Below are 19,262 nucleotides of genomic sequence, written 5' to 3' on the forward strand. Positions count from 1 at the left end.
GTCACTTATGATTCGCGTGATAGTTAACTTAAAACCTGAGAACAGATATAAAGAAAAGGTATTCACTATTATTTTTATAAAAGTATCTAGCCCACTTATTTAAGATAAAGTTGATTTTTAAGTTGCCACTGTTTTTAAAAAGTCAAAAAAAGTAGTGAAAGTAATCGGGCTAACTCGATTAAAACTTAAACATAACATATCTTTTTCTAATTTGTTTACAATTTTCAGGCAAATTTTACCAAAATCGTGTTTTTAGAATATTTCGTTTGCTATAGTGCAACATAGTGTAACTTACAGACTGATCCAAAAATTCTGTTTCTGGGGACAATTTTGAATTTAAATAAAAAAAACTTTTAAAAACTTTCTAAACTTACAGTAAATTGCAATGATAATTCTGATAAAAAATTGTATTAAAGTATCTCAATAAAGAATTTAAACACTATCAACTTGCATAGAGGAGCAGTAAGAAAAAAACTATACGACTGAAAAAACTGGCTGGAAGCGTTAAATCAAACACCAACTTTAGTGAAATTAGTTATTCGTTGTCAAAGAATGTCAAAACCTAGCCCCTGTATTCTGACGCCAAAAATGACTACTTGAGTATCAGCTTAGTTAAAAACACTTAATTTTGGACGAATCCATGGTAAAAAAACTTGCTGTCAAAAGATGAAATCCCTTGATAAAATCGCTTTAAACTGCCCGAAAAAGACCATTCAATTATCACTCGAACGCTTTATTTCACGAGTGAAATATTAAACCACAAGTTAAAACGAGTAAAATAAATGTACCGATTTACACGAAAACAAGTTGCATACAACATTTTAGTTTTCGAATTAGACTCAACAAAAAAACTTGACGTTTCGTATAAAGAAATGACAAGTAGTTGTCAAAACTGCCGTACACGGGAGAAACCAGAAATTTTGGCAGTGCCGAAGAATAATAGTATAAATGACAGAAATGAATCAATATATGCAAGTGAGATGCGAGCTTATAATGGCATTTCGATTACGTTTAATAAACGACATTTTACCTTATCTTATATTATTTTATCTTAAAACTTTGTACATTATACCATTGTTCCTGGTGACAGAAATCAAATTTTACTCATAAGAAAGATAAAGCTGTCAGTTCTACTCACAAGTGAGTAACATCTTTATCTCTTTTGTGAGTGAAATTTGATTTCTATCACCCAAAACAGGTACAATGTGTTCAAAAATAGTTGTTCATCAAGTTGAATATAAAATTAAAATTCAGTGAGCCGCTTTTTCCAAATGACTATTGTACTTTCCCTGTTAATTCTTTGAAATAGCTTTTTACCCACATTTATGCATTTTTCGGCAAAGTTGTTTTAAGAATAAGGTTTGTTTTGATTTGTGTTTTATAGTTCTGTGATTTTTCTTGTTGTGTATTCTTTTGTTTTTAGATTCAAAGTCTTTTACATTATTTTGACAGATCTCTCATTCTGACGGCCCTCACAATTTAAATTTAGCGGCACATTAGGTTAAAATTTTATAGGTGATTTGATAAATAATCATTTTTTAACACATTGTATAATGTATTTATAAAACTACACCTGTAAAGTAAAATAATATAATATATAAAAATACAGTGTTGTATGTTGTCCGAAAATTAAAAATCGCTTTGTTTCACTTTTTTTATTAATAAATAATTTTATATTGTAAGACCAGTTCATGATGAAATTAAAAATAGACATTCTTGAAAAATGGTGGATGCGCCGGGATAATTGGTCTGAACAAATTGTACTAAACAAAGTAACTAATCAGATGCATGTAAGTTTTTCCCAGCTTTAAATGACAATTATTATATGTACCTGACACAAAAACTTATAGAAATTTTTTATGCGCCTCTTCTATAAAAAAACAGCTTTCATGCTTATTTTGACCGATTTTGTTTTGATTTAACGTTACGAAATAATTCACTTAAAATAAAGTATTAAGAAAAGCGTGTATTTTTCCACACTTTTGATCAGGTAAGCCGCCAAAAAAATATATAGAAGCAAACGTTTTTTGCAGAGATTACAAATTTGTTTGCTGCAAAATCAAAAAAGTAGTTAATGATATGTGGATGTATCTATCTTTATTTTTTATTGTTTTGAGTTGAACAATTGCAATGCTTTTTTATTTCTGTCTTTAAAATGTCATTAGAAGTTCAATTTATTCAGTTTATTAAATGAAAATACTTTATTTTGAAACCCTAAGTAATTTACCAAGTTATTTGTAATATACCATGTATTATTTGCATCATATGTGTAAAAAGTAGAATAATAAACAGTAGTGTATGTTATTACCGGTGATTAAATTTAATTGTGTATTTTTTTTGGTCCACTCTGAGCATTAGCCTCAAATTAAATTTCAAAAATCTATTGGTAAAAACTGTGAAATTCGATGGTGCGTGTCGTGTTCAAAGTGTGTGATTTTTGACCCCAGTTAACTGTGATTGATCACTTTGAAATTGGTGCGCGAAAAACAGATTCAATGCAAATAAGGTTAAATGGCCGGTGAATATGCAGCGTGGAATCAATCATCATTAGAAGAATCTCAGTGAAGCGGCTGCATGATGAACGATAGTCGTATAATTGGAATTCTTTCGTGAGAACAGCTTCTCCGATAAAAATATTTGAATATATTTTTGAAGAAACACAATGTTCAAATGCAAACAAGTCCTAAACAAACGCGGATTAAGCCCGGGATCATCCCGGTTCTAATACATCGATACCCTCTCAGGCGGGACAATGTCGAGCCAGACTTAACGAAAGGGTAAGTGGTCCATTGTTTCCTCCCTTCCGGAAATCCAGAGCCGATGATGGATTCGCACTGCGTCACGAGGGTGAAAAACAGGCGCGAGATGTTGCCTGGAGGCGCACTTTGTGCATTATTCCGGTTCCGGTCTCCGCTCCGGGGCGCGGATTGGCATTCTTTCCGTTAATGCTCTCGAGAACACTAAACTACGACTAGATTTACGCGTTATTTCTTGCGGAACACTAATCTGCTCACACGCGTTTAATACGCACTTTTGGTGATATACACAGGGTGATTCAATTAAAACTACAGGCCTAATATACTTAAATGCCTCTAATAAACAATACACCGTGATTCTTAAATTGTCCGACAAAATTCTATCCATTGTAGAATCAAACGAGTACATGCTGGGAAAAATAGTAAAAAAATTCATTCTTGAAAAAGAAACGGGGATTCTTTTTACGAAATAAAAAGGTAAATATGATACAGATCATCTCTATTTATCCTTGGGAAACTGTGATAAAATTATGTCGATCTATTTAAGAATCACCCTTTATACACAAACTGCTTGGTCAATTACATTTTTTATCTAGTTTTTGAGAGCCTAAAAAGTGTATTATTATTATTATTATTATTATTATTATTATTATTATTATTATTATTATTATTATTATTATTATTATTATTATTATTATTATTATTATTATTATTATTATTATTATTATTATTATTATTATTATTATTATTATTATTATTATTATTATTATTATTATTATTATTATTATTATTATTATTATTATTATTATTATTATTATTATTATTATTATTATTATTATTATTATTATTATTATTATTATTATTATTATTATTATTATTATTATTATTATTATTATTATTATTATTATTATTATTATTATTATTATTATTATTATTATTATTATTATTATTATTATTATTATTATTATTATTATTATTATTATTATTATTATTATTATTATTATTATTATTATTATTATTATTATTATTATTATTATTATTATTATTATTATTATTATTATTATTATTATTATTATTATTATTATTATTAATGTAAGCACAACCCCCATCACACTGAAGCCCCGCCCAGCGCCGACTTATGTGGTCCAGAATGTAGATTCTAGGTTCTGGATTAACAAAACCTCATATTTTTTTTAATTCAAAAGTTGATTCTAAAGATAAAAGAAATGCAAAAACATAGCTAATGTTGGAGACATCTTGATAATTTTTAACCTTTTTTAACAAAATTTTTGGAAATAAGCTAAAACTTTAAAAAAGACGATAGCAATAACATAATGTATATCTAGACATTTAGAATGTTACGTCTAGAGAACTTGAAGAGTTTATTACTGTATCGTATTGTTCAAATTGTGTTAACATTCTCTTTACCTATATTATTTCATTTTAAAGTGTTTCAACTTCTGATTGAGGTTAATACATTTCATATAGCTTGTCGCATTACAACGAAAACCTAAATATAGAGAATCAAAGTTTTTCAAACCTGAATTTTAGAAATTTATTTTGTATTTACGGAATGTATAATAAAATTAATTTTTTTAATTCAATACCAAATATTTCTGTGTGCAAAAAAATGTGTGAGTGGTACATACATATTTTTTGCAATGTCACATTATCAAAATATCTTCCAAATTATCCAACATGAGTGAAGAAAATGTCAATACACATCGATTCATAATACAGTAAAACTTCTCAACAATGGACACCGCTGGAAAATCTTTAATTGTCGATTGTAGAGAAGTATATACACTAATGGAAGGTTGGATATGTTAATTATAGGTTTTATTACGTTCCTACAAAAATGTCCGTTGTAAAGCAGTGTCCGTTATTTGGAGGTGACCATTAAGGGAGGTTTTACTGTAAACTCTCCATCTTTTGATAAGGTATAAAATGGAACATTTAATTTGAAAAAAAATGAGTTATGAACACTTGACGTTTTCGAAATGCAACATTCTGGGTTTGTTACATTTCTAGAAATTTGTTGACGCCAAAAGAAAGATTAAAGCTTTTCTTTTTAAATGCCTAAATACTAGTTCAAAATATTTAAAAATAATAATGTTATCGGTATTTGAAGGAAGAGTTGTGAATTTATATTTTTTAGGAAGGTGGAAATTTCTTGAAAAAAGTCGTCCCATTGAAAAAGACCGGACAGCTTATAGCTGCGTACAAATTTTTAGATAATTATTATTTTAATAATCGCATAATATATTTAGCACAATTATGCCAAAAAACACAAGATTTGTGTTTAAAAACGTACCCAAAACCTTTAGAACAGTAAAAATAATATATTTTTGAACAAATTTTGTTCAAAAACCATTCAAATTAAATAAAATATGCTTTGTACTATCAATTTGGATTTATTTTTATAATTTTAATGCGCATTTTGACTTGATTATGCCAAGTTCAAAAACCGAGCGTATCCGAGTTGAATACCTAAACACCCGAGAACTTTAAGCGATTTCGCATAAGTGTTTTCAATTTTTTATTCACGTTGCTATGGAAAATGTTAAAATAGTTAAAACATTAATTTAAAACATGTTACAATAGCAAGCGTGTTTTAAAATACTGAAAACACGTTACTATTGGAAACGTTTTAAAACAGTTTTTATAAAATGTTACCAACAAAAAAATAACATCAGTTTTGACCTAACCTCTTGTTTTTTGGCGCCAATATAAAATGAGCATAAAAACATAAAAAAGAGACATTGGGCGTTATTTCAGACCTACTTTAATACAGTTTTGGCTTGTTTTTGACGAATTTTTCAATAGCAGACGATTAAATGTATTAAAACCCAAGGAAAAAGCAAAGGATGTTTCCATTTAGTAAAATTTTCAAATAAACTAATACTATTTTTCTAACCAACTTGATGCTTTTTAGGCTAATTTTTAAGAAACTTTTTCAAAATAATTTTTTATTACATTTCTATTGTATACAAAGTTGTAAGTTTCACAGAAAAGTTTTATACAATACCTACATTTGAAAATTGTAAATCGAATTAAATGATTGTTGTTGTGAATATTTTGGAAAATACATTGGCAGTTTATTTTCCAAAATTACGTTGACAGAATTACGAGAATTAATTTGGAATCTCATCAGAACCAATTTCAAATAATGGAATTATGGTAAACTCTTTCTTATAAGTCACCTTGTTGTTAATACCATGCGTTCTAATTTTGACTGTAACTGTAACGTGTGATAACAAAATCCGTCTGATAAATAGCGCGATTCCCAACTGTGCATTTTTTAATCACACTTAGTCCCTTTTTAGCTTTCTACGGGAAATCCGATAAAAACTTCGGAAATAAAGCCCCCCGGAATTTGCGCTTACCTTCGGTCTCTGGGGCCGTTTAAACCATTACACCATCATGCTAATCCGGGTATGTTTTCGTTCCGGAATTATGATTATATTGTCGTTTCGCGTCCGGAAAATTTCGGAGAGAGGCGAGTAGGAAGTTGAGAGTTAGTTTTTCGCGACGGTAATCCTCGAAATAACTCCGCGGGGGATTGTTACCGAACTCGGGGAGAAGTTCATAATGCAGCCGAAGGTCCACTTGTTCCGGCTAAAGCCCACCGAGTTTTTCATTTCGGACAGATAACTTTTTAAGTGAGTGAATCTTATTTACGGAAGCTTTGAATGGGACGAATATGAGATGATAAGTGGAGATGCTGGCTTGAGAAAAAGGATTACAAAGAAATTTGTGTTTGCTCTCTCAAATACTGTTTAAAACTGTATCGAAAATATGCTCAGACAGCAATTAACATATCTCACAATAAACCCCTTTTTCTTTATTATGCTGCTTTTAGTGCATTATTAATATATTTTAACGAATTAATTTCAATAATTGACAAATACTGTTGACGCTATACGAACTAAATTTGCCATTGAAACATAATGTTCACTAATCGATAATAATTTAATTAAAAATATTGAATCCGATTTTGTAAATTCGGAAATAATTTTTTGATACTTGATCACCGGTAAAATGAAACAAGTTCTTTGCTTGAGCGTTTTTAGACGCCTTTGGCGCTTAAATCGGTGCAGACATGAATATAATCTTGCGAACTTTTTTGTAAGAAATTCAATTCTCTACAACTATCATTGTATTTTTTTTTCTTGTAACCGTGTTTACAGGATTTTGAAAAATATGAGACAGAGTGAACATAGGTAAAAGATTCATTTTTTTAAATACAGTTTACGATAAAATTTTCGCAATATGTTTGTCTCTTAATATTGAGAATTCAATGCTCTATTTGCCTGTAAAAATTTAATCCTCTGAAACATTAGACGGTAATTGAACAATTGCGTTATTTGTCGACATCAACGAAACTATCGAGGACGAGAACGTTTTATTTTTGTACATCGTTTCATATCCTAATCTTTAGATATCCGTAGTAAAAACGAAAGAATTTATTACGGCCCGACGAAGTGGTTGGCAGGTAAATTTTTTTTTCAGTTGAAGAACCTTTTAATGAGCTTTGTCTTTTGAAAAATATAAGAAAATTTTTAGCTAAAAATAAATCAATGCCAAAACAACTATTAGAAAAAAAAACATTTTTAAACATTAATTGTTGGTTCAATATTAATCTTACAGTTGCAGGTCCCTGTAAAATGTTTTGTATTCTGGAAAAAACTGGATAATTTTATGGAGAAATCGGTTAAAAGCAAACCAAACTCAAATAGTTTTCGGAAAACAAACTAAGAAGTTTAAGAGCCTAAGAAGTGACAGTTGATTTCCTATTTCTCTTTACAGTTAAAAGTCCTTTTGGTAACCTTCGCCTTGAGCAAAAATTAAATTAAACCAATACTAAAATATTTTGTAAAAGCAAAAAGATAAGAAATGACTGTAAGTTTATGATTTTTTTACAGTAGAAAGTGTTTCTTTAATAAATTTTGTTTTTAGCAAAAATCAGAAAAAATTTGCAGATAATTCGTCCAAAAACAAACCAATGCCAAACAGTTTCAAGAAATTAAAAAAAAATTATTATTATAACCGTAAAAAAGTAATTCTGAATTTACTATTTCTTACAGTGGAAAGCACTAAGGATAAGCATTGTTTTCATCAGAAATCTGAAACATTTTACAAATTATTTGCCTAAAAATAATTTATACGTTATTAAGAGAAACGTAAAGAATTCATTAAGACCCCAAAAAGTGAATGTCGGTTCACTTTTTTTTACAGTCAAGAGCTCTTTTAATAAAAAATTTTAAATGTTTTAAATTATACAAGCTGCTCAAAAACTAGTAGCACCCGGTATAATAACATTAAAATAGATTTAGATATTTTCTTCAATAATTTCCAAACTAAAACTGTAAAAATCAAGCTTCTAGAATATTTTTCTTCGTAATTTATAATGTTTTGTATAATTTAATTGTCTTAATTTTGTTCTTTTTTGGTATATCGTATTCTTACTTGTCCACTTTAGACTAATAAGTCTGTTGGAAATAAATTGTATTATTATTATTATTATTATTATTATTATTATTATTATTATTATTAAATTCATTAAAATACTAAAAAGTGAATGTCAATTCATTATTTTTTCCAGTCGCCGGTTTTTTCGATAAGCTTTGTTTTCTAAAAAAAATTAAATATCCCACGAATGAAAACTATCCAATGTCAAGTATTTTTGAAACACCAAAAAACAATTATTATGGTCCTTAGAAGCAATTATCGGTTTACGAGTTTTTCACAGTTGAAGGTCCACAAAAACTTTGTCTTTAGCAAAAATTAGAAAAATTTTACGATTAAATCGAATAAAAACGAACTAATGCTAAAATATTTTGAAAAAACAAAAAATCATTACAACCTCAAAGAATTGATTGTTGCTTCAATTTTTCTAGAGTTACAGGCTCTTGTAATAATTTTTGTGTTTTAGAAGAATTGGGATAGTGTAACGGATGATTCGGCTAAAAACAAATAATAATTTTGAAAAATTGGAAAAACATTAAGGGCCTAACAAGTAATTGTTAGTTCATTTTAATAAGTCCAATGTCCTTTTGGAAAACTTTATCTACAGTAAAAACCAATTTTTTCTACCAATGAGTAGAGGTAGTACACCTTTATTCTACAAGTGGTTACTATATTATTTTTTTAGTTATTGTTTTTATCTCACTTGATAGAATAAAGTGGCCAAATAGTGATTTTTTTATTCTATCGGTGAACAAATTCAACAAAACATTTCTCACTGCACCTATAAGAGAAAACGTATTATACAAGTAAAGAAAAGTTGGCATTATCTGCTTGTGATTTCTTTACTTTCAACACATCACTCAGAGATAGTGAACAACTTTTCTTTACTTATATAATAAACTACTATAATTTGAAAGACACTAATGCACAAGCAGGTTAAAATAGTAACAATTTTTTTTATTTTTCTAAAGTCATTTTTTCGGTTTGAAACAAAATTTTCACTTGTAAAAGTTGATTAGTTGATTAGTTGGTTCAAGCTTTGTAAGAACTATCAAATATATTCAAGTGAGAAGCAGAAGTAAAATGTTTTATTATGTCACAAATGACTTCCCTTACACCTTTAAAGTGTTTAGAAATTTCTGATTATTTTGTTTTTGTTTCAGCGTCTCTCATCTGAAAGCGTTAAGAAACGACATTGAAATTGGATTATTACTATCGCTTAGATTCCGCGCAGTCTGGCACGTTGTCAGCCTCCCTCAAAACCATTTCCGACGTCTTTTCTCTCTATGAAAGCAGAAGAACTATCGACATAACTTAACAAACTTGCCAGCCTCTTATTTTAAGCTCTCGAACTCTCGCAGTCTTTGTTCGGGAACCTGATGTGAATTTCGAGCGGCTTTTTCACTTTAGAAGGGTTCGCTTTAAATGCTACATGGCGTTTCGCACATATTTCCAAAAGAATTTATCGATTTTGCGCTAGCTACGTAATAAAATTTAATTACGACGCCTTTATTAAACGATGTGTGCAATTACTAAAAGTATGAAAAGGTCTGCGATCCGAAACTTTGACAAAAAAGACGATGGGATGGTTGTTAAGCGCAACTTCTAACTTTAAATGTTCTTAAAACGAAAACTTGGATAATAACTCGAGAGAAACTATTCCTTTAAGGTTTCAATAAATTTGGCGTCTCCACCGCGCGGTTCTTTAATTAAAAATACAAACACAAGTTTTCGCTAATTGATCTTTTGATTTAAAACACAATTAATGATTTTGCAAGACACACAGTAAAATTTAATTAAAGTATGTATGCAATTAACAGACGCATCAAGAGATCTCGACATCGTCACCTCGTTCTCGAAGAGACGAACGAGGAGAAGTAAATAAGTCTCCAAAGCAGTGGAAACACGTTAATTTAATTATTTGCCAAAGCAATTAATTACAGGCGTGTGATCCCTTTGCTCTAACCAGACTTGGTCTCTTCGATTTGATATCTACATGTGAAGCCGTTATCTCTTTGATCATTTATTTAGGATGACTGAGACGTTAATAAATAATACAATTGAAGAAGAAACGACGCGACATTCTCCCTCCTGCAATATTTATGCATCGATTAAGACGCCGCCACCAGAAAATTAATTTCATTTGTTTCTTTATTTTTAGACAGTCGCTTGCCGGCTACATTGCTTAATGTCGCTCAGGAACAAGAAGATCCTGTAATTTACTTTGAATGCAAAGGAAGACAAACGGCGAAAAAAACAACGAACGAGAATTCAAGACGGGGGAAAATTTCGCGCTTGCATAACTAACCTTATAATAAAATAACTGCTTGTTGCAAGTGTCGCCTCATTTGACGAAAGAAAGGGGTAGAATTACGCTCTTCTATTCGTTTAGTTGTTTGCAGTTAGTTACTATTTAAAGTTCGGATTCTAGTCCAGTGAATGAGCGCTTAAAAAGGGATTGTAGAATGCATGGTTGGAATGCGTTTGGACAAGTTACAAGTATATTATTAGTTAAAAACAAGCTGTTTTCCTCAACTTTTCTATATTCCACAAAAAATAAAATGATACTTAAAACTTATATTAAAAATTTATAGAACGAAGATAAAAAAGTTGTACACTCAAAGACTTAAAAATTGTTCAAATACAATTTTAAAAATTGATTTTAAAGCTACATTTTAGATTAACTGTTTTGAAATGGTTCAACACGCTTTATTTTAATAATAGTAGTAGTAATAATATAATAATATAATATATTAGTAATAATAATAATAATAATAATATTAATAATAATAAAACACTTTATTTGTACCAACATACCAACAAACAGGCGGAGTTCAGACGAACAGAACAGCTGCTGTTCTCTGCTCTTCCACTCAAACCTTACAAACAAAAGAAAGATACATCAAATATGAATAGAAGAAAAATACAAAAAGAAAATAAATTAACATAACAAGGAAGTACAAAATAACCAGTAAATTCCTAAGACAGTACCTGTTGTTCAGCAAATAACTTGTCAAACATTGCAGACTTGAAACTAGAAATATTTAAATTCTACAAGTGTTGAGGAAAAGACTTAAACGAAAAGATTATATAATATTTTTACTAGTTATTTATTCTATTTACTAAGCGACTGTTTATCTCTAAATAAAATGGTTAAGTTCAATAATTATCAAAAGTTATTAACCCTTCAAATTACTCGTACTGTGTTGGAATTTGTAAATTTAATGAAATAAAATAAATGTAAAACATTTTGTATACCCTTGCGGTTAGAATGCTATTTCATCTACTCAGTAGAAAGAAATACTAGTTTTACATCTGCAATAAAAAATACTATATTATTATCCGTTCACGATTGTTTTAAATTCTCAGCAGGCGTAGATATATTTTTGTTAGGTTGGCCTCAGGTCCTGTCAGGTACTGTCTTTATGACGTTATCTTGTCAAAAATTCGCTGTGTTGTCAGTTCTACTGCTTATTAATTTAAAATGTCGAAAATAATTTCTGTTGATAAGAAAGTGTGTATCAAAAGATGCTTTGAAGTTTGCAAAAAAGTCAGACCCGACTTTTTTACCTAATGATAATGAGTAGAATAACAATAAAAACGTATTCAATTATTTATTTAAAAAACGAAGCAAACTGACAACAGTCCTTGGTTGTCATCAATTATAACCCAAAATAAATTTCTGATGACAACTCACAGTACTGCCATACCAAATGTCAGATTTTCATAGATAGTCCGAATTTAAAACAATCGTGAACGGTGTTTATATTATAAAAAATAGAAATGCATCATTATATGCGAGTGAGAATTCTCACTCACGAGTGCGCTTGCGCTCGAGTAGGACACTTCTCACGAGCTTTATAATGACATTTCGATCACGTGTGACATACGACATTTTATCTTATTTTATAAACTTATTTTATTTTATATCATTGTACATTATATCACTGTTTTTAATGAGAATTAAATTTATAAAATATAGGTATAAAGTACCTAAAAAACTGCACCTTTAAGATAAAATACTTTTCCTTATAGGTATTAATAATGTTGTTGCTTAGTAACAAGTGGTTACTATATGGATCATTATTTGATTTCGTTTTTTTTTATCTTACTAATGGAAATTGGAATAAAGTTGCCATTTGTTTTTTTTTTATTCTATTTGTTAATTATTAAATCTAGTGGTGATTTTTTATTCTATCGGTAGAAAAAATTAACAAAATTTTCTCAGTGCTCTATATAAGAGAAAACGTTGTAAAGAAATGTTGGCATTATCTGCTAGTGAATTTTTTCTGAAACGAATGCGGAGCTCTCACAGCTAAGCACTCACACATATTCAACAACTTTTCATTACTTGTATAATAAATTACTATTATTCTTCAACACTGTCAAAATTTATGTTTTTTTTTCTTTTGTAAGAAAGTTTTGTCAACTGTTTGGCATTTCTATATACGAAACATCAAATTATTTTTAACACGTTTAAAGTAATTTTAAGTCTTGTTGAGTTCAATTCGAAAATTAAAATATTGTGTACAACTCGTTTTTGAGTAAATCGGTTCATTTATTTCACCTCGTGGATGATAATCCACTCGTGAAATAAAACGTCCGATTTACACTCAAACTCGTTAAACTATTAAACAAAATATTAAACTGACAAATAATGGGCAGGGCGCATAAAATGTTGCAATACTTTAAGTTTTTATCTCTTTCTTTCTAGTAAAACGTAAATTACGCTATCTTTTACTATTACAAGGAAAAGCATTTATTTAACTTTATGCATACGACCTAATTAGTGTTGCTGAGTCCAATTTCTGGAAACATATTTATCGGAGAGATAAATTTAAATCACAGTTAAAACTGCCAATCAGATTCGTATTATCGTAGCAACTAAATTAGATATAAAATTTAACCAAAATTTATTCGTACCATAAATCGAGCCTTAATTGAATTTTTATAGATATTGTAAGCTTTTGTTTTGGTTTCTGAAAATATTTTGAGACTGGTTAGAGTTTAAGCAAATCATCTCCGAAACTTTTCCACAATTTTGCAGAAAACAAATTTTAACAAAATGGTTTTGAAAATAAATTTTATTAAATTTTTTTTAATGTTTTGGTATAATCTCGTTCTTATCAAAACATTCCTATATAATTTATTTGACATTTGCTGAAACTTATGTGGTTATTACTTTTTAACATACAGTACAAACACACTTATAGCACATACTCTCTGTGTACATCTTAATACAATATTTCAATAACGGTTGAGGCTGATAAAAACTTTTTTGCTCGAGTAATGCAAAAACGCAACAAAAAACATAACTTTACACACAACAAAGTTAAGACCAGCGTCTCCCTAAGATATAAAATTTTTAATTTTTCAACATTGTTCCTGTGCAAAATACTGAATGTGGTCTTCTGTGAGCCTAAACACCATTCCAAAAATTTGTTAATTGTTTAAATTACTATTTTTTATTTTTGACTTTAACTAAATTTCATTTAAGAGAAGTTATAATGTCAAAAAAGCAATACTGTGAGTCGTAAATTAAACGGGGTGCTCAAAAATCGGCGCTCCAACTCAGTATTAAAAAGCATGTGTAGATTATGGAAAAAATCTTAAAATAATTTCTAAAGTTATATTTAAAAAAATCTAGAATTACAAACTTGTTTTGTAAATTTTTCAATTTTTTAACGTTTCTATGTTTCACACGAAGTAATCGTTCCATAATATTTTTTAATTTACTATCAGCTTTGGCAGTTTTTTAAATAAATTTATCAAAAATCATTTCCAACGATGGGTATTATTTCCTAGAAAAACTTTTCAAATTTTTTTTTTATTGTTGATCTAATACTACAGCGACCACGATTGTTAAACAACGCTGCCACATATTATTTATTTCAAATTTGTTATTTATCAATAACATTAATGCAAACATTTTTGACTTTTTTGACCTTTATATGTTAGCATTTATCTACACATACCACTGAGTTGGTCCGCCTGTTTTTAAGCAACCGATATAGTTTCGAAGTAAAAATATATGATTCAATTACTCAAAATTTTTATACCAAATTTTATTTTTTTCAAACATTTTAAATTATTTTTGTTATTCAAAATTTAGGGATGTGTACACCTGTATCAGTTGTACCACCACGTAAAATTGTATGCAAATATCTTTTAAATTGTTGAAATATGCATTTATTATGGATTTATTATGAAGTTCTCGAAAGGTAACCTTTAAAATTTGGAGTTTGTTAACCTGTTTTTTTTTTTTGGAAATTTGAAAACGAAAGAAGAGATTTAAGCCTTCACCCTCAAATGCCCAAATCTGATATATAAATGCATAGAGACGATATAGTTATTAATATTTGAAGACAAATATCCAAATCCAAAAAAATAGTAAAAGATCCCATGAACTCGGGTCAAAATACAAAACAAAAATACATTTTTTGATTTGAAATATGAAATTTCATAGGTACCGACTTACTTCTGAAAGACTTAAACAAAACAGCCTGTATAGTGTATGTATAATATTAATAAGTAATAAGTCTTTTCTATTGTTTTTCTTTTTTCACAATGTATTTGACAAAATTTTCAGTGGTGAGGGCAACAAATATAAAACAAATTTTTCCGTTTCTCACTTGAATACACTTCACAGTTCTCCCACGTTAAAGCAACTTCCAAGAACTAAAAATTTTGCTACAACAAATGTAAGTTGATTTTCTCGAGTTGCAAAGTGCGGCAAAACTTTTCTATTTCCGCTCGCCTATCGATACATGGCCAGCAGCGCAAAAACTTGTTCATTCAACAAGAATGGTATTTTTCAGCGTTGACTGATGTTCGAGATGATTATTAAGATAAGTCCTCGATTTTCCCTACACTACACGTTTTTATAATGGGCGCGTCGATTCGGTGAAAAATTGAATCTAAACGAGAATTTCGCTGTTTGCGAGATTTGTATTTTTCTTTTGAATATAATCGAATTGTGAGAGGAAACGTCTGCATTATTCATCAGCACTTTCCACAAAGTTGTAATGTACCTCGGGTGAACATTTAAATTAGTACTCGTTCATTAATCATTAACGAATTTATGCACTAAATAAACTTGTCAAGTATCACATCCAATTTGCATAATACCGCACCAGACAGAAGTAGACTAATAATCCCAACATTTTACAGCTAATATTTACTCAGCGAGAAATTGCTAATTGCTACTATTCACTGAGAATTCCTATTCGAGCATTAAAAATTTAAATACGACAATTTATCTCCCTACAAAATTGATATTGATGTGGTCTCCTTAATGTCGTAATTTCGTATTTCATCAAGCGGTAATTTATTGCAGTCGATAATTAAGTTCTTGCAAATTGCAGTCAATAAGCAAACGAAGTAAACACCAATAAAACACAAATGTTGTTAAACGCTTTAAACTCCGAGTTAATATTGAGCTAGTTGGTGATATAAAGTTACTTAGTGAGGCGAATTTAAACAAACTGCAATTTAGCTTTATGCTTTTGCTTTTAACGACCAAGGATTGAACTTTACCCACACCGACCTGAATTTTCTAAAAAGTTCATTAATTTTGAAATTGATGCCAGTCAGTTACACAACTCGTAGACCCGTTCAATTTTTTAATTCATTTTCGTTTGATATTTGTTGCAAAAATTACAGCCCAATTCATGGACACAGCATATTTCAGTTGGATATTTTCTGTCTATTGCAACTTTATTTGAAATATCCGATGCAGCAATTTCAATCATTTATTAAAAATTTCGCAAAATCTTTCACATTGTTTCCAAAAACAGAATGCGCTTTTTTCCTCTCATGTTCATTTCGTTCCAGTTAATAATAAAAGGAATCTTCATTCCATGTATTACTTCGGCATATAATGATATTTGTATTCAGCCAAGTGTGCTTTTCCATAACGACGACCAAAGAAATGCAATAAATCGCAGGGAAATGATTCGCTGTCGAGTGGCGTGCCATCATCACAAGTCCTCAAAACACACTGAAAAAGGATGTGGGACGCCGCTGGTGAATAACTGACAATCGTCGAAGGCACGCGATCTAAATATAAAGGAAACTCGCGATTTTTCATTTGCTCAATTGACGGGGAAATAAAAACGGCGAATACTTTTGTGTTCGGTAATTGAAAGCAGGAGGATTCGATTGCGAGAGATGAATAAGTAAACGAGCAAATCCTCGACTTCGCTAATGAACGCCATTGATTTTTTTTTTGTTGATTACGGAAAAAACTCGATATTTAAAATTGTAGTCAATAATACATGTCGTAAGGTTTAATTTGTTTAAATTAGCAAAGACCATTTATCTGCATTATTTTTAAGTTTTGTATACTTGTTTATTATTCAAAAGCATGAATAAGCCAATGGCGAGTTTATAATCTATGAATACTTACAATTACAAAAATACAACGTTTATTTTTTTTGCTTTTATTCGTTAATACAACTGTACACTCAAGTGTTAAAATTATTTTGGAGAAATGTTCTTCAAAATAGTTTTTTAAATCTTACCGACTGCACCAATTAAGAGTGTTAAAAACAAAAGTTAATTTAGCAAATGTTATAAAAAATTACTCATCTTAAATAAAATGTGGTTTTATCGATTCTACGCAATACGTTTTATGGATTTTTTAACATCAGAAATCGGGATAATTACATACATAATTCATTAAATAATCTGTGATACAACGTGTAAAAAGATTTAAAATAAAATAATTACAAGATATTTTTCTATTGATAGAATTAAACAACATTGTTCCACTTTGAACACTCGAATTGTGTCAAGAAATAGTGACGCTTTACAAAATAGTTCACCAAATCTTACAGACTTTCTTCTTTACTAACTTCAACTCGGTTTTTCTCTACATTTTCTCTTTTCTAGCTGTTTTCTCTAATTTAACTTTTTACTTTCCCATCCCTGTTTTTCTGTAGCCCTTCTGATTTCTTGTTCTTATTCTAGCTCTTCTTTTTTTCTTTAGATCTTCTCCCGTCCAGTAATTCTAGTTCTTTTTCTAACTTTTCAAAAGCTAGAAAAGATAAAAGCAGAGCTAGCAACGAAAAAAGCAAAATAAGAAGAAAAGAACTACAGAAGTCAGTCAAAAACTAGAAAAAAAAATTCTACAGCTTTTATTTTAATTCTGGTTTTCATTTCTTTAATTCCTTTTTTTAAATTCTGGTTTTCTTTTCTCTAACTCCTTTCTTCCCCAGCACTCCCTCTTTGTAGCTACAAGTATTTCTTCATTAATCTCAACTTTGTTCTTCTTTGACTCTTTTTATCTCCACCTTTTCTCGTTTCTAGCTTTTTTCTTCTCTAACTTTTTTTCTAGCTTTGTTCTTTCCTAGATTCTCTCATGTTAGCTGGTCTCTCTTTTTTGCTTCTCTATCTCTTCTTTTCTCTAGGTCTTCTATTCGCATGCTTTTTTCTAGCTTTTTTTCTAAATCTTCTTTCTTTTTTAACTTTTAAAAAACTAAAAGAAAGAATAACTAGATAAAAGAATGTAATACCTAGCAAAGTATTTAAAAAACAAACAAAAATAATTAGAACAGAGAAAATTCTACAGCTTTTCCGTTATTCTTTAATTTTTGTTTTCTTTTCATTATCTTTTTTTTGTAGCTTTTTTCTTTTTTAGCACTCCTCCTTTGTAGTTACGAGTATTTCCTTCTTGATCTATACTCTTTTCTTCTTTGACTCTCTTTTTCTCTACCTTTTCTCTTCACTAAATATTTTCTCTAGCTCTGTTCTTATCTAGATTCTCTCTTTTAGATGTTTTTTCTTTCTTAGATTTTCATTTTTCTAGCTCTTCTCTTCTGTAAGTCCTTTAGTACCATGCATTTTTTCTAGATCTTTTTTTTAATATTATCAGTTCTTCTCTAACTTTTGAAAAACTAGAAGAAAGATGAAATAGAAAAAAGAATAGCACAACTGGCAAAGCATTTAAAAAAACAAGAACTAGAAAAAAATAAAAAAATTACGTACCTTTTTTCTTTTTTCTAGAACTGCTTTTCTCTTCTTTAGCTTTCTTTTTCTCTACTTTTTCTCGTTTCTAAATAATTTCTTCTCTATCTTTTTTTTACGTCTACACTTTTCTAGACTTTCTCGGTTCTAGCTCTTCTCTGGTTCTTTCTTTTTTAGTTCTTTTTTCTCTTCTCTTCTCTTCTCTTCTTCAGGCTTAAGCTTAAACTGTCTTCTCTAAAGTCGCTCTTATTTTTGTACTATTTGCAGTTTTTATTTAATACACTTTTAAAAAGACTGCTGTCATTAAAAATTTTAAATTATTACAAAAACAAAGCAAAAAATTTAGAAAGCTACGTTCAAAATGCAATAAAATAAAAAATTAAAATAAAAAAGTTCGTATTGTAACCCATTTTTGAACCACCTTGTGTAGTTCCTTGAAAATAATTTTGGGTGGTCAACGAGTTAATATCTATCAATTTTCTTTTTAGCCCGTTTAATTAATGCAAGCTAATCTTTTTGTGGAAAGACAGAACAAAACATATAAACTTATTTAGTGAATTTCCCCAACAAAAACTTTTTGAATTCGTCTCAACTCTGAAGCTACCTTCCGTCGCAAAAAATGCTACTGTTTAAGTTTCAAGTTGCATAAGAAAATCACACCACAAAACACGTCTTCGTCTAAGCATATTGTATTTTTTACGACGTTTGGTTCGCTTAAAAACAGGCCGACCCTCCAGCTGAAGAGCCTTCAACCGGTCGAAAAGAGCCAGCAGCAGTAAAGTTTGCAAATGAACGTCACTTTTTGTCGCAAAGCGGGGATTCTCGACGGGCCGTGGACGTATAACGAGCGGTGATGAAGTCCTAGAGGCTGATGTGACCCTTGGGACCCTTGTTTCCTGTCTGTTCGACCGAACCACGCTTAAAAACACATTCATTTTGCGCCTGCGAAGTGAGTTTTACGGAAAATAGAAAAAATAAGAACTAAAAGTAAAAACTGGAAAAATGCGCTTTGGGTGTTACATTTTTCTTTCAAATTGTTTTAAATCAGCCAAATTGAGAACAACTAAATCA

The sequence above is a fragment of the Tribolium castaneum genome, chromosome 6 (assembly GCF_031307605.1).
Source record: "Tribolium castaneum strain GA2 chromosome 6, icTriCast1.1, whole genome shotgun sequence".
Lineage (NCBI taxonomy): Eukaryota > Metazoa > Arthropoda > Insecta > Coleoptera > Tenebrionidae > Tribolium > Tribolium castaneum.